We start from the raw sequence: 14,869 nt of genomic DNA on the forward strand, positions 1-14,869 counted from the left end.
CACAGCCATGAGTGCTTGTAGCTCGGAGACCCTTCTGGCTGAAGTGATGGCTAGAAGGAAAGCTGTCTTCCAGGACAGAAGTTTTAACTCTACTGAAGATGCTGGTTCAAAGGGGGGGCAGGGTGAGCTTTTCCAACACAAAGTTAAGGTCCCAAGCTGGGGTAGGTGCTCTTCTGAGTGGCCTCAGGTTGCTAGCCCCACTTAGGAATTGTTTGATCAGAGGGTGTGAGAAAAGGGGCTGCTCAGTGGGAAAATGAGCCGAGATAGTAGAGACATGAATTTTAATACAGGAAAAAGAGAGACCATTGTGTAGCAGGTCAGCTAAGTAATCCAGGATGACAGGTGCAGTATATAGAAAAAAATGATCAATTTCAACAATTGGCTAAGCTTCTGGTGTCATTGAAAGGGGATCCAGTGTCTGACAGCCTGGGACAACATGCTCGACAAGCCTCGTTGCTTCGCAAGAGATGGCTTGCACCTGTTACCCCTAGGCTTACGAATACTGGCCAAGGCTCTTGCTGCCCCCAAAGTGCCTTTTTTAGGCAAGGCTCAAAAGTCAAACCCACCTCCATAAAAAACACAAATAAAAAAATGAGGGTTATGCTACCACACATTTCGGCCACAGAACATGGACCGAAACACAAAAGTAGGGGGTGTATCCATATTCATGAAGGATACCTACACCTCCAGGTTAGTGGCGCAGCATGATACCTCCGAGATCATCCATGTGCAACTAACATCAGGCAAACCTGCAATGCAAATTGTGGCCTGCTACAGATCACCCTCCATGACCCAGGACCACCACTCTGCCTTTCTGGAGACACTGGAAAACATGAAGGTCTTACCGAACACCCTGATATTGGGTGATTTCAATTGCCCTACCGTTAACTGGGAAAACTATTCAAGTACAAACTCCCAGGTCCAGCGCTTCCTGGAATTCATTAACTCAAATGCCCTGGATCAGCTGGTAAACTCCCCTACCAGAGGTGAAAACATATTGGACGTGGTCATCACCAACATAAGGGACAGGTGTTCACACCGGAGGACAACCCATCACTGGTTAGATCAGACCATAAACTAATCACTCTGGATGTCCACACCACACCACCACCTCCAACCAAGGAAACCACAGTGAAAAAATTTTCTATAGCAAACTTCACCTTACTTAAGACAGAGGTGGTAAGTTTCACAGCCCCCACCCTAAAGGATAACAGTGTCCAAGATGCAGGAACCTTTACAAATGCACTCTATGAGCACCTACAAGGATGCATGGATCGTGCCATCCCTAGCAAAACCAAGACTCACTCCCCTAAGAGAAGGAAACCCATCTGGTGGACCCCTGCCATAAACAGGCTATACAACTGAAGGAGGAAACTAGTTCAGAAAAAAAGCAAATCCCAAGAAGGAAAGACATCCCTGATCGGTATCAGTAAGAAACTAAGGTCCCTCATAAAATCCACCAAGGCTAACTTCGAAAGAAAAATAGCCAAGGATTCGAAAGATAACCACAAAGCCTTCTTTAGCTATGTCAAGAATCTAAGTGGCAACTCGCAGATATGCTCTGAGCTAGTGCAAAATAGCACAAAATATACTGAACCCACTGATATTGCCAACACCCTGGCAGATAGATTCAGTGCAAACTTCACCCCCCTTCTCACCCCCAAAAGGGCCCACAACAATACCGGAAAAGTGCAGTGTCCCAGAAATCACAGACGCACAGGTGAAAACAGCCCTTTCAAAAGCCAAAAGCAAAGCGTCAGTGGAGCCAGATGGTGTCCCAGGCTGCGTCTTGCACGAACTACAGAAAGAATTAACCCCCCCACCTAAACACACTGTTCAACCTCAGCCTTTTCACAGGCTATGTGCCCACAGAATGGTGCACAGCAACGGTTATTCCGCTCCATAAAGGAGGGGCCACAACTGACCCTGGTAACCATCGCCCCATAAGCCTGACTAGCCTGGTCTGCAAGGCTATGGAGTGCATCATCATTGAACTCATTAACAAAGACATTGGGAACCTCCAAACACTTGACCTGACCCAGTTCGGCTTTGAGGACAGATCATGCCTACTAAACCTGGTTGACTTCTTCGAGACAGTCACCAAGGCCACAGATGAGGGGAAGGTAGTTCACACAGCCTACCTTGACCTTGCCAAGGCTTTTGACACCATTCCCCACTCGGGAATTATAGAAAAACTCACCAGTCTGAACATAAACCCCTACATCATGAGATGGGTTGCTAACTGGCTTACAGACAGAACTCACACGGTAAGAATAGCGGGCTCCAGGTCTGACTCTAAACCAGTCACAAGTGGTGTCCCACAAGGCTCGGTCCTGGGACCCCTACTGTTTAGGCTTTAGATGAAGGAAAGGAGGTCCACATAGCCTACCTAGACCTCGCAAAGGCTTTCGACACCATTCCCCATTCTGGTATTATAGAAAAGCTCACCAGTCTGAACATAAACCTCTACGTCACGAGATGGGTTGCCAATTGGCTCACAGATAGAAACCACACGGTGAGAGTTGCAGGCTCTAGGTCTGACTCTAAACCAGTTACAAATGGCGACCCCCAGGGCTCAGTCCTGGGACCCCTCCTGTTCGATGTATACTTCTCAGACGTACAGGCAAACACAGGAGGACTATGGCTAACCAAGTTTGCCAATGACTGCAAACTGGGAGCCATAATTGACTCTCTGGCTGACATGGACATTCTCCAAAAGGGCTTTACTGAGACGGACACCTGGTGTCAAAGTCATGGTCTCAAGCTAAATGCCAAAAAATGCATAGTCATCCCGTTTGCGAAAAACAAAACACCCATGAATTACCACATAGGTGGCAGCCCCCTTAATACAGAAGAGGTAATAAGAGATCTGGGGACCCAGGTAGATAGTAATCTTTCCTTTGACAATAATATTGTCAAAGTAGTTAGGAAATCCTTCTATGTAGCCCATCTAATTACTAAAGGGTTTGCATCTAGAAATAAAGAAGTTATAGTGCCCCTCTACTCGTCACTCATCAGACCCATCATAGAGTACAATGCCCCATTTGGGATGTACCTCACAAGACACTTCCAACAGCTGGAAAGACCACAAAAGTACCTAACCAAGAGGATTACTGGCCTCAAACATATGCCCTTTGCAGCCCGACTGGAAAAACTCCAGCTGTACTCAGTCGCATATCGCTTACTCAGAGGTGATCTCTGCTTGACTTACAAAGCCATGTCCAACTCAGAATTGATGGACATGCTCCACCTAAAGAAATCCAAGTCACTGCAAGCCACTCGTTCTAGTGAGCTAAACCTCACTACAACAATAAATAGAACATGCTGGAGGGATAGATTCCTGTCACAGAGCCTCCCCATGCTTTGGAACAAAATTCCTAACTACATTAGGCAGAGGCCCTCACTAACACTCTTCAAGAGAAACCTTGACGAGTGGATGGGTAACAGAAAATACACCCCTGGGAATCACTTCATTGGCTCTTTTTGACAGAGGCTCAGTTAATTAATCAATGGGGCGGCGAAAGCTGACACACTCTGGCTGGGCTTATAAATGCCCTCGGGCAGATAGCCTAGTACCTACCTATGAACCTAGGAAGGGAGGGCTGTGCCGTATCAGCTCCCTTAGCCTGAATCCAGGTGCAGAACCTTTTCCATTTGTCAGCATTAGACTATCTAGTGCTAGGGTGTCTGGCCTCACGTATAACATCTAGAACCTGTTTACTGAGGTTGGCAAATTGATTGGTGGTTAGGGGATAAGCCAAGCTGCCAAATTGAAGGTCTGCAATTGGGGATGCATGAATTCTCCTTCCCTCTGGGTCAGGAGGGCTGGGGTCTGAGTGAGATGCCATAGTGGCAGTGGGGACAGGCTGCGCAGCAGTGGGTACCAGTGCCAGCGAAGCCAGTCTGCAGCAATAAGAACTGTCCTTGTTTTTTTCCGCCTTTATTTTGATCAGTACCCTGGGGATGAGAGGTAGTGGAGGAAAGGCATAGACCAATAGATTGACCCAGGGGAAGGACAGGGCATCCCCTTTCCAAGCCATACAGTGATGTTACCTGGTGCAGAACTTGCTGAGCTGATGGCTGGTGTGAGAGGCAAACAGGTCGACCTTCAGAGTGCCCCATTTCTGAGATATTAGGGTGAAGGTTCTTTTGTCTAGCTGTCACTCATGTGGGTCCAGAAGATTTCTGCTTAAGTGGTCTGTCAGACAGTTTAGAGAACCTGGCAGGAATTCTGCTAACAGGTGGAGTTGCATGGCAGAGGCTGTGTGCCAATGATCATGGCCAGCATGCATAGAGGGTAGGAGCAAGTCCCTCCCTGCTTGTTGATATACCACATCACATAGGTGTTGTCTGTTTTGATCAGGAGAGCCTCTGGGGAGAGAAGGGGCCTGAAAGCTGTCAATGCATGCTGGACAGCTAAGCTCTCTTTTTGGTTGATGTGCAGATGGATTTGCTGTGGAGTCCATTGGCCTTGTATGCACCTGCCGTCCAGGTGTGCGCCCCAGGCATAGTCTGATGCATCTGTGGTGAGGGTCTGGGTGGTGGGGGGTGGTGAGAAAGGTAGTCCCTTGTTGTGGGAGCATGCTGCTGCCCACCAAAGAAAATCTTTTCTGAGGTAAGGTATCATGGGTATAAGAGTTTCCAGGTCTTGAGAGTGTTGACAACAAAGGTTTTTTAGGTACCATTGAAGTTTCCTCATATGCAGTCTGGCATATGGAATGAGTAGAATGCAAGATGCCATGAACCCCAGAGCTTGCAGGATTTTTCTTGCAGATAACTGGAGTCTGGTGGCTAGTTGAGAGAAGTAGGCTGTCAGGTAAGTTTGCTTTTCTGGTGTATAGAATGCCATCTGGGATGCTGTTGTCCAGGCTTGCTCCCAGGAATATAATCCTTTGGGTGGGTACTAGTTTTGACTTCTTTTAGTTGATTGTGTACCCTAGGGAGGTCAGTAGGGACTTGACAAAGGCCAGGTGCTTGAGCAACTTTTCCTGACTGTCTGTCTGAATTAGGCAGTCATCCAAGTATGGGTAAATTTGGATATTCCTTTGTCTGCAAAAGGCAATGGCCAGTGTCAGACATTTTGTGAAAACTCTGGGAGCAACAGATAAGCCAAAGGGAAGTGCAGAGATCCTGCCCTGAAACCTAGATATTTCCTGCATGATTCCCTGATAGGAATGTGGAGGTAGGCCTCTTTTACATCTAGGGTGGCTAGCCAAGCATCCTTGGACAGCATGGGTAGCAGTTGCTGCAGGGTGAGCATTTTGAATTTTGTTATCACCAGGCAGGTGTTTAAATGGCTAGATTGAGGATGGGGCGCCAGGTGCCCTCTTTTCTGGGTACCAGAAAAAGTCTGGAGTAGAAACCTTGGCCTTTCTGTTCTGCAGGAACATGCTCTATTGCCCTCATAGAGAGCAGGGAAAGGACTTGCTTTTGCACCTCTGCCCACTGGTTTGGAGGTAGATCTGGGAACCCTTTTGGAGTTGGAAGTGTGTGGAAAGAAAATTTGTATCCCTGGGACACTATGTTGAGGACCCAGCGGTCATTGGTAATGGTGGCCCAGGTGCTTGCATGAAAGGAGAGTTTTCCTCCTAGGGATAAGTGCAGATAGGCAGAGGTAGGGGGTGGGGGAGGAGACTCATTGTGAGTTCTTACCATGCGGGGGTGGCTTAGAAAGTACAGTTTTGTACCTACCATAAATGTAGATGTTCGAGGATCCACATTGCTGCAGTCCTAACTATTGGGGGTAGTCCGCTGTCCAGTCGGCCCGAATACCAAAGTATATGGCTGACGTCGGTCAGGGCGCATTAGACTGACGTCAGTACGTCAGGGTACTAATGCGCATGACCGACGTCATATCCTCAGTCTTTTCTTGCCCCAGATGTCAGAAGACCCTGAAAAGATAAGGCCAAAAACCAAAAACTCCCAAAAAACCTGCACCAAAAAAAAAAAAATATATATACAATATATACACAATCAGCAGAATATAACCTCACCTACACAACCACCCCTAAACACAGAGGGGAAGGAGGGAGGGTAAATTGGACTGCAGCAATGTGGATCCTCGAACATCTACATTTATGGTAGGTACAAAACTGTACTATGTTCTTCATTCCACATTGCTGCAGTCCTAACTATTGGGTAGAATCCCAAAGCAGAGGTAAGGGAGGCTGGCAAATCATAGGAAGCAGGAACTGACAACATGCCTTGCAAAATAGCTGTGGCAAAACCAGCCCTAGACTTAGAGTAGAGAGGAAGGTGATAATGCTTAGAGAAAGTATGCACTGAACTCCAAGTAGCTGCCTCCAAAATATCCTTAGTTGCCACCCCCCTTAGAAATGCTGTGGAAGTGGCAGCAGCCCTAGTGGAATGAGGCCTAATCCCAGCTGGAATCTCCTTGCCATGATGGGAATAACAAAATGTAATGCAACACCCAATCCACCTAGAAATAGTTTGTTTTGACACAGGCTTGCCCTTTGAACTCAAAGCAAAAGAAACAAACAACTGCTGAGACTGCCTAAAATCCTTAGTCCTGCTCAAATAATAACGCAATAGCCTGTGTACATCTAAAGTGTGCAAAATCTTTTCCCCTTTATTTTGGGGATCTGCATAAAAGGTAGGCAAATGAATAGTTTGGTTTAAAGCCACACTAGAAACCACCTTAGGCATAAAGGAAGGATTAGTACGTAAAGATACCCTATCCTTATGAAAAATCAAAAAGGCTCCACTGCCATAAGGGCCTGCAACTCAGAAACCCTTCTTGCAGAAGTAATGGCCAACAAAAAGCAGTCTTCCATGACAAGTATTTCAATTCAGCAGTAGCCGCAGGCTCAAAAGGTTGTAGAGTAAGTTTCTCCAACACAAAATTGAGATCCCAAGCAGGAGTAGGAGCTCTACGTGGGGTCTTATATTCTTTGCCCCTCTAAGAAATTGCTTGAACAAAGGATGCGAAAACAATGGTGGGTCACAATCATAGTGAGCTGAAATTGCTGCAGCATGAATCTTAATGGAAGAGAAAGACAAACCTTTGTCCAGTAACTCAGTAAGATATTGAAGAGCCACACTCAAATTTGGCTCAGTAATCTCCAAATTGTTTGCTGCACTCCAAAACAAAAATCTCTTCCATTTTTCTGCGTACACTTTCCTTGTACTAGGTCTTCTGGCTTCCATAATCACATTTAAAACTTGTTGAGGAAGCTGAGACCTGCTGTCTTTCAAAACAGAATATGCCAGGCTGTTAGATGTAGAGAGTGAAGCTTGACATTGAGCAGATGACCGTCCTCTGAGACAACAGGTGTGGAATCAAGGGTAAAGGCCATGGAGGCTTCCTTACCAGACTCCTCAGTAATGGGTACCAGTGCTGCCGAGGCCAATCTGGAGCTATTAAAATCATCCTTGGCTTGTCTTGTCTGACCTTTAGAAGCACCTTTGGAAGAAGAGGCAGAGGTGGAAAGGCATACACATGAAGATTTTTCCAACTGAAAGAAAGAGCATCCACTTTCCAAGCTGTGTGATGAAATCCCTTCGTGGAAAACTTTGGCAGCTGGTGGTTTAGTGGAGAAGCGAACAGATCTATGTCTGGAGTTCCCCATGACACTGTCAATTTTTGAAATACATGAAGATCCAGTTTCCACTGTGGGGATCCATGATTTGTCTGCTTAATACATCTGCTAAGGAGTTCTGTGCTCCGGCAGAAACCTTGCCTGAAGAGTTAGTTGCAAACTGAGCGCAGTCTCCCATAAAATCATTGCTTGTCTGCACAATGGGTAAGAATGTGTTCCCCTTGTTTGTTGATGTACCACATGACAGTTGTGTTGTCTGTTAGAATCAACACCTGCCCTGGAAGAAGTAACTCCTTGAAAGCAATTAATGCAAACTGAACTGCTAACATCTCTTTCATGTTGATATGTAGATGCAGTAGTCTGGCAGGCCACTTGTCTTGTATCCACTTTCCATTTAGATGAGCTCCCCAAGCAATATCTGAGGCATCTGTCGTTAGAATCTGACTTGCCTCTGGCCGGGTCACAGAGAGTCCCTTGTTTAGGTGACATTCCTGAGCCCACCACAAAATTCCTTTTGAATGCAAGGTATTATTTGAATGACAGTGTCCAAATCCTGGCAGTGCTGTGTCCACAGATTTTTGAGATACCATTGTAGCTTCCTCATATGCAGTTTGGCATTGGGAAGCACCAGAATACAAGATGCCATGAACCCTAAGGCTTGAAGGACTGTCCTTGCAGTCAGCCCGGACTGAAGAGATAGATGATGGAAGTAACTGGAAAGATTCTTTTGTTTGTCCGGGGTTAAAAAGGCCATCTGGGCTGCTGTATTCAGTCTCACACCCAGAAAGCACATGTCTTGAGAGGGTACTAGACTGGACTTTATTTCGTTCACAGAATACCCTAGGCATCTTAGCACTGCTATGACATATTCCAGATGCTGTAGAAGATCTACTTTTTCTTGAGCCAGAATCAGGCAGTCGTCCAAGTAAGGATAGATTTGGATTCCTTTTAGCCTGAAGTAAGCTATCACTGGAGCCAGAACCTTTGTGAATACTCTGGGCGCAGTAGATAAGCCAAAGGGCAATGCAGAGAACTGATAATGAGAATTCCCAGCTCGAAAACGCAGATACTTCCTGCAACTTAGTCTTATTGGCACATGAAGGTAAGCTTCCTTGAGATCTAAAGTTACCATCCAGTGATCTTTGCCCAGCAGAGGTAAAAGCTGTTGTAACGTCAACATTTTGAACTTGGGAATGTCCAGATAAGTGTTGAGGATAGATAAATCCAGAATTGGTCTCCACGTGTTCCCCTTCTTTGGTACTAGGAACAGGCGAGAATAAAATCCTAGGCCCCTTTCGCACACGAACTGACTGAATGGCCCCTATTTGGAGCAACAGAGAAATTTGCTTGTGAGCCTCTGTTCTTTGAAGAGGAGGAATGTCTGGCATGCCTTTGAAAGGAGGCAATGTATGGAAATAAAACCTGTAACCGTGGTGAATAATATCCAGAACCCATCTGTCTTGGGTAATTAAATCCCAATTTTCTTTGAAAAGAGACAGCCTTCCTCCCAAAGGTGCTGCCAGGCGAGAACGTACTGGCAGCGTAAAAGGCAGGTCATTGGGTCTGCTTATGAAAGGACTGACCCCTGCCCTCACCAGAAGTCTGAGCAGGGGAACTCCCTGTCCTAGGCCTAAAAGAACCCTGAGCTCTGCCCCTACCACGTCTAGACCTACCCCTAGACTGGGAATCATAAGCAGGATAAGTCCATCCCTTAGTAGGCCAATTTCTACTAAACTTCGGAGGCTGCACCTGCAAAAAATCTTTAACAGTTTGCATAGACTTAGCCTTGTCCTCCATTTTCTTCAAAACTGCTTCCACAGGCGAACCAAACAACACATCAGACTGTAAAGGAGCATCCAAAATCCTTGTCTTAACATGCTCAGCTAAATTCTGATCTCTCAGCCAGGCGTGCCTACGAAGAACAGAACCAGTGGCAGCCACCCTGGAGGAGGCCTGCACAGCATCAAAACCACACTGCAAGGAATTTTTACCCACCTGTTCAGACACATGAACTAAATCCTGCAACTCTTTACACTCAATACCTGCAGCCAGAGCATCCACCTTAGATTTCAGCTGTGAAAGAAGATAATTCTGATATTTTAACATGTGAAACTGACAATTCAACGCCCTCATGGCTAAAGTGGAAGAAGTATACACTTTCTTTCCCCATCTATCCAAAGCCCTTGCCTCTTTATCAGGAGGGACAGGATTTTTAACAACTGAGGCCTTCACACCTTTAGGCCCCTGAGAGACAGTTTCTGGGTCTGCCCTAGGACTCTTAAAAAGATACTTATGAGCTTCAGGCACCCTATAATACCTATCCGGTTTAACTGGGGCAGGAGGCAAAGAATCAGGATTCAGGGAAGCCTCTGCAAACACATCTTCCACCACATTCAAAACAGGAGGTATAGCTAAAGGCCTATGCTGGGGTAAAACAAGAATTCCTAAGCCTTTTCCTGGAATCAGAGAAATCTTGACCTTCCCATTTAAAATGCTCCCTCATGGAATGCAGAGTCTCTGAAAATGAAAAATCCTCAGGAGGAGAAGCAGAAGGAGTAGAATCATCCACATCAGAATCAGAATAAGGAGGGTACTCCTGCAAGTCTTCAGCCAAGACTCAAGCCTCGAGCATTGCTCAAAACTCTCAAACTCAGGTTCCACCCTAGGCCTCTTATCAGGAGGGGCATAGAACCCCTAATCATAGTAATCAAATCCTCTGCCATTTTAAGCATATGTTTCTTAGGCAAAGATCCTGAAGCACTAGGAGAAACCCCACAGAAGCTAAACTTGGCCTGCCCTCAAAGAAGCCTTGGAAACTGAAGGAGGCTCTAACCACCTTAGGAAGAGAGGGAAGAACAGCCACCTGAGAAGCCCCTCAGCCTGGCCTACTTCCTGAGAGGATACATCCTGTAACAGTAAAGTCTCTCCCTGAGACTCCAAAGAGACACCTGGCAAAACCTCCGGCTCCACTGAGCCTTCCAAAGCACCGTCGTCTGGGACTGTCGGTTCCTCCACCCTGGGCTTTGCTGCTTTATCTTTATGCTTTTTAGCGAAGCGGCCGGAGCATCCGACGGCATTTTATAATTACAACGCTTCCCAAACACTAACCTGGCACAGTCTAACCTTCTTTTAATAGTGCGTTTGTTAAATCTAGCACAAGAGCGGCATCCAACAACGTCGTGCTCAGGCCCTAAACAAGGTATACACAAAGTATGGTAATCCCTATGAGGTATCTGTTTCCCACAAGAAATACAGTTATTCACTTTTTCTGACATCCGGTTAAATACTGAGGCAAGAAAAACCAAAATATTCCCAACGGGTACTTAGCCAACTTTGATTCGGTCTGAAACTCTGACTTCAGAAACTTTCAGAACGCCAACCTGCACTCGCAAAATTGCTTCTGCATCGGACCATGCGGCAAAAAAGACTGAGGATATGACGTCGGTCATGCGCATTAGTACCCTGACGTACTGGCGTCAGTCTAATGCGCCCTGACCGGCGTCAGCCATATACTTTGGTATTCGGGCCGACTGGACAGCGGACTACCCCCAATAGTTAGGACTGCAGCAATGTGGAATGAAGAACATCTCCCTGTTTTTGAAGTGGAGGAATTCCACTGTTTTGATCTCTGCATTTCCTGTGGCTGCTGTCTGGGGAGGGGGGGGGGTCTGCTCCCACAGGGTCTGGGCTGAACTGACCTGGTGGGAGCAGGAAAGGACCAGTGCTTCGTGGGGCAATACCTGCTGAACCTGGGTGGCTGGACCTGTAAGAAATCCTTAACTGTCTGCATAGATTTTGCTTTTTCTTCCATCTTTTTTAAGACCTCCTCTGTCTTAGTGCCAAATAAGTTGCCTTTGTGCAAGGGTGCCATCCAACAATTTAGATTTAACATGGTCTGGCAAGGGCTGTTCCTTAAGCCATGCCTGCCTTCTAAGGACAAAACCGGTGATTGCTGCCCTGCAAGAAGCTTCTAGGGAGTCAAAAAGTGCAGTTGTGTACACTTACCATAAATGTAGATGTTTGAGTGTATTCACTGTTGCAGTCATTACATTTGGGTAATCTGCTGGCAGGTTGCCCTCAGTCAGCCTGAATAACAAAGTCTTGGGTCCTGCGTCAGTTGCGGTCTCCTCTTCCATGACGTCAGGTCGTCAGGGGTATAAAACATGCAGCTGATGCCATTTTAATCAGTTTTTCTTGCCCCAGATGTCAGGTGCCCCCCAAATGGGGAGCAAATATATATATATATATATATATATATATATATATATATATATATATATATATATAAAAAACTATAAATATATAAATGCACTTTCGAAACATAAAATTTACCTTCAACTAAAAGCAAATACACCACAAAGGCTTTTGAGTACAGTGAAGGAAAGAAAAGGTATAGAAAGGGGGCTGGCGGGTGGGTAATCCGGACTGCAACAGTGAATACACTCGGACATCTAGATTTATGGTAAGTGTACACAACTGTACTATGTTCATCATGTTTCACTGTTGCCGTCATTACATTTGGGTAGAATCCCAAAGCTATGGATGGGAGGATGGAACTAAACGGCATTAGGAGCAGCTATAAGGCCCTGCAAGACTGCAGTGGCAAAGCCTGCCCTGGATTTAGAAAAGAGAGGTAAATGATAATGCTTTGTGAAGGTATGACAGAGCTCCAAGTAGCAGCTTTGAGAAGGTCTCTGGTAGGGACCCCTCTGAGAAAAGCTGCTGAAGTAGAGGCAGCCCTGGTGGAATGGGATCTGACCCCCTTGGGCACAGGTTTACCATGGTGCAAGTAGCAGAAACAAATGCAATGGCTTATCCATTTAGAAATAGTCTGCTTTGATATAGCCTTCTCCACTGATCCTGCAGCAAATGCCACCAGTAGTTGCTCAGACTTTCTTAGAGATTTTGTCCTGTTTAAGTAGAATCTTAATTGTCTGTGTACATCCAATGAATGCAGAATCCGCTCCCCCTTGTTCTGTGGATTTGGGAAAAAAGTTGGCAGGTGAATGGTCTGGTTAAGAGCCACACTGGATACCACCTTAGGCATAAAAGAAGGATTGGTCCTGAGGGCCACCCTGTCCGGGTAAAAAATAATGAAAGGCTCCACTGCCATGAGAGCCTGTAGTTCTGAAACACTTCTTGCTGAAGTGACTGCCAAAAGAAAAGCTGTCTTCCAAGAAAGAAATTTTATATCCGCTGTCGCTGCTGGTTCAAAAGGAGGCAGGGTGAGTTTTTCCAGCACAAAATTGAGGTCCCATGCAGGAGTTGGCGCTCTCCTGGGAGGCCTTAAATTTTTGGCCCCTCTGAGGTACTGTTTTAGCAGGGGATGAGAAAAGAGGGGAGGCTCTGTGTTGTAATGAGCCGAGATGGCACAGGCATGGATTTTTATTGAAGAAAAACATAGGCCCTTGTCAAGCATCTCAGTTAAGTATTGTAAAATCTGAGGAATATTGGGCTTTGCTGTGTCTATTCCTTGTGCTTGGTTCCAAGCACAGAATCTCTTCCATTTATCAGCATAAGATTTTCTAGTACTAGGCCTTCTGGCTTCCAAAATGACATCCATCACAGGTTTACTGAGAGATGTGGTTGGTAAAATTAATCGATTAGCCATGCTGCAAGATTCAGAGTTTGGAGCTGAGTGTGCAGAATTTGATAGTTCTGCTGAGACAATAGGTGAGGTGTTTGAGGCAAGTACCACGGAAGAAGGTGTGACATATTCCTTAGAAGCAGGTACCAGTGTTGGTGAGGCCAGTCCGGAGAAATTAGAATCATTTTTGGTTTTTCCTGTCTGACTTTTAGTTAGATCTTGGAGAGTAGAGGCAGAGGGGGAAAGGCATAGACTGATAGGTTTTTCCAGCTGAAGGATAGAGCATCCACTTTCCATGCTTTTTTGTGATGAGTATAGGTTTTTCCAGCTGAAGGATAGAGCATCCACTTTCCATGCTTTTTTGTGATGAGTTCTTGTGCAGAATTTGTCCAACTGATAGATCTATTTGCCTCTCCCCAAAACTATGTCTGGGCTCCCCCATTTCTGTGTTAACATGCTGAAGATTTGTGGATCCAGTTTCCATTCGTGCGGGTCCATAAGATTTCTGCTTAGGTCGTCTGCCAGAGTATTTTGCTTTCCTGGCAGGAATTGAGCTTGAAGATATATTTGGTAAGTCAAGGCTGTGTTCCACAAGGCCATGGCTAGTCTGCAAAGGGGGTAGGAATGTGTACCCCCCTGCTTGTTTATGTACCACATAACCATGGTGTTGTCCGTCTTTATCAGTAGTTGTCCTGGATGAAGTAAGTCCTTGAAGGCTGTCACAGCATTCTGAACAGCTAGCATTTCTTTCTGGTTGATATGTAGATGCATTTGGTTTGGGCTCCATTTGCACTGAATGCACCTCCCTGCCAGGTGGGCCCCCCAAGCATAGTCTGATGCATCTGCAGTTAGAGTTTGGGTGGCAGGGGTAGAGTAAATGACTGTCCCTCGTTTTGGTGACATGTCTCTGCCCACCAAAGAAACTCCTGTTGCAGGCAGGGAATGAGAGGAATTATTGTTTCCCGGCTGTGACAATGTTGACTCCATAAGCTTTTTAGGTACCACTGAAGTTTCCTCATATGCAGTCTCGCATATGGAATTAGCAGAATGCAGGATGCCATAAACCCCAAAGCCTGCAGAATTTGTCTTGCAAATAACTGGATTTTTGTTGCCATTTGTTTGAAGTATGTTGTCAACTGCATTTGTTTGTCTGGCATGAGGTAAGCCATCTGGGCAGTTGTATTCAAGCTTGCACCCAGGAATGTAATTATTTGAGAGGGTACCAGTTGTGATTTCTTTTTGTTTATGGTGTGCCCTAGGCATGCTAGAAGCCTTTTTACAAACGCCAGATGTTGAAGAAGAGTGTCCTTGTCCTCTGCCTGAATGAGACAATCGTCCAGATAAGGATAAATTTTAATGTTTCTTTGTCTGCAGAATGCAATTACTGGTGCCAGGCACTTTGTAAAGACCCTGGGCGCAGTAGATAAGCCAAAGTGCAGTGCAGAGAATTGGTAATGCAAAAAGCCTGCTTTGAAGCGGAGGTATCTAATGCAAGATTCCCTTATTGGGATATGCAGGTATGCCTTTTTTAAGTCTAGAGTTACCAACCAGACATTCTTGCCTAGCATAGGCAGTAGCTGTTGTAAAGTCAGCATTTTGAATTTTGGAATGTCCAGAAATGTGTTCAGAATTGATAAGTCCAGAATTGGACACCATGATTAGTCTTTTCTGGGTACAAGGAAAAGTCTTGAATAAAATCCTTGTCCTTTTTCCTTTTCTGGTA

General features: G+C 45.7%; 1 protein-coding gene across 1 annotated transcript in view; it reads right to left on the minus strand.

Annotated features, from left to right (window-relative positions):
• The window catches only part of KIFAP3 (kinesin associated protein 3), a gene marked incomplete in the record, with an annotated part of 1,467,647 nt that overhangs the window by 612,346 nt on the left and 840,432 nt on the right, over positions 1 to 14,869 (minus strand).

Source organism: Protopterus annectens, chromosome 10.part0 (assembly GCF_019279795.1).
Source record: "Protopterus annectens isolate FY-2018-M chromosome 10.part0, PAN1.0, whole genome shotgun sequence".
Taxonomy (NCBI): Eukaryota; Metazoa; Chordata; order Ceratodontiformes; family Protopteridae; genus Protopterus; species Protopterus annectens.